This window comes from Schistocerca gregaria, unplaced genomic scaffold (genome assembly GCF_023897955.1).
Source record: "Schistocerca gregaria isolate iqSchGreg1 unplaced genomic scaffold, iqSchGreg1.2 ptg001089l, whole genome shotgun sequence".
NCBI classification, from domain to species: domain Eukaryota; kingdom Metazoa; phylum Arthropoda; class Insecta; order Orthoptera; family Acrididae; genus Schistocerca; species Schistocerca gregaria.
Window position 1 is genome coordinate 22,501 of NW_026062431.1, and position 2,457 is coordinate 24,957.

A 2,457-nucleotide genomic window follows, 5' to 3' on the forward strand; every position below is an offset into this window, starting at 1 on the left:
CCATCCGGCCACTGGCCCCCGCCCTCGGCAGATGGGGCCGGCCGCCCGCGCGGAGCAATCCGCGGCGGGGTCGTGTCCGGTTGCCTTTCCACTCGCCGCGGGGTGGGGCCGTTCCGGAACCGCAGGTTCGGACATTTGGTTCACGCACTCGGCCGAGCGGCCGGTGGTGCGAAGCTACCATCCGTGGGATTAAGCCTGAACGCCTCTAAGGCCGAATCCCGTCTAGCCATTGTGGCAACGATATCGCTAAGGAGTCCCGAGGGTCGAAAGGCTCGAAAGTACGTGACTTTACTAGGCGCGGTCGACCCACGTGGCGCCGCGCCGTACGGGCCCAACTTGTTTGCCGGACGGGGCACTCGGGCGGCGCTGTCTGGGATCTGTTCCCGGCGCCGCCCTGCCCCTACCGGTCGACCATGGGTGTCTATATTTCGATGTCGGGACTCGGAATCGTCTGTAGACGACTTAGGTACCGGGCGGGGTGTTGTACTCGGTAGAGCAGTTGCCACGCTGCGATCTGTTGAGACTCAGCCCTAGCTTGGGGGATTCGTCTTGTCGCGAGACGAGACCCCCGCGGCTGGGCGCCAGGGGCACGTGTGCCTTTGGCTTTGTTTTTGTTTTTTTTTTTATTTTGTCTCCCGTACCCCTGGGCGTATCGGTTGGGCCGGGAGGCCACCCACCCACCCACCCACCCACCCACCCACCCACCCACCCACCCACTCCGCTGCATTCGGTGCGGCGGGCTGAGGCGTATCGGTTTTGCGGCCGCCTCCCCCTCCCCCGCCCCCGCACAACCACCCCCTCTCCCTTGTTCCCCTGGCGTGGGTGCTGCGATGGGTGCCGCCTCCGTGCGCGCGGGAGCGGCGGGGGCGGCGTCGGCGGCCGGGCGCGCAGTGTACTGCCGCACTACAGCATATCGCTTTGTCTGCCAGGCGGGCGTCGCGTGGAGGCGGCGGCGGCGTCGCGTGGGTGCCGTGCGGCGCCGCGTGGTAACGTAGCGCCCACCGCAGTGCGGTGAACTACAATACCTCCACACCATGGATGTGAAATAAAATATAATAACACATGATGCTCCGCAAGAAAATAGACTTGGGATAGGGTGTGTCGTTGGCAAGTCCCCGGGGCGGTTAGTGTGGGTGGTGATAAGTCCGTAGGAGGGGAGCCACCTGTGCGAATGTCGGTAAACTAGTTTCGCATGTGGCCCACAGACTGTGCCTCCATCTACAGGAATCTCCCGAGACTAGGTCCGGCGCAGAACACGGCCACCTACTGGTCCGTCCCGACGACGATACCGCCCTCTATGAGACGGCCGGCGGACTATGATGTCGATGTCGCCTACAGCGCCCGCTTGACGACCCAGAGTAAAACGCCTGCTGCACCCCCTCTTCACGGCAGGTGACGCAAATCGAGTCAAAAGTGGTGGACCGACGGTCACTCCAGCCGCACCTGTGAATGCGCCACCCCCACCGCCCGACTCGCAACTCGAGCGGATGTACGGCGGACTTTTCCCGCAATCGTACATTGCAGTCCACCCCTATATCTTCCACTTCATGAAGAGTTATCTCCCAAAAGCCAAAGTCCCGCTGTCCCAATACATGCTCTGGACGGCGGGCCGCGAGACGTGACGCCCGGTGGCAAAGAGTGCGCCGCTGAGGATATAGAGGGTCCGTCCCCCCGCACAGTGGTGACGGTGTGCGGGTAGTGTTTCCGACACCGCTTCCTGCGGTGGCAACGCTGGGGCAGAGTCGATACTCGCCCACTGGTGGAAGGTAAGCATTCTGCTTTACATCAGTACATAACTAATATTTCAGTCGTCTGACGTCCCTGCTTAGTAAATGATGCAGGACCACATACATAGATGATACATACTGTAAACTGGGGAGGACAGTGTGAACCGCACTCGACCCAGTCACCCTATCTCACAGTCCACTCTGTGTGTAACAAAGCGAAAGCACCAAAGCACTATCGTTCAACAACATCCATTTTATCCTCGCTGCCACAGGACACTATCCAAAGAACGACAAGAGGAACGTCACGTCCACTAATAAGACAGAATGTCTCACACCACCCGCAAACAACGCAGCTCAAATCAGCCAGCAACACCCACAGTGGTCCACCCAGTATCAACACAGGACGCAACGCCACGCCACAACACAAAAGGTACAAGTAATAAAATACCCTTTGGCCACACTCCTTATAAAGGCATCGAACCAACCCACCACCTGACACCAGCCAAACGTACATCCTGATTTGACACATCTCTGGCAACCTAACCCACGTTGGCCCTTAACCTAACCCACGTTGGCCCTTAACCTAACCCACGTTGGCCCTTAACCTAACCCACGTTGGCCCTTAACCTAACCCACGTTGGCCCTTAACCTAACCCACGTTGGCCCTTAACCTAACCCACGTTGGCCCTTAACCTAACCCACGTTGGCCCTTAACCTAACCCACGTTGGC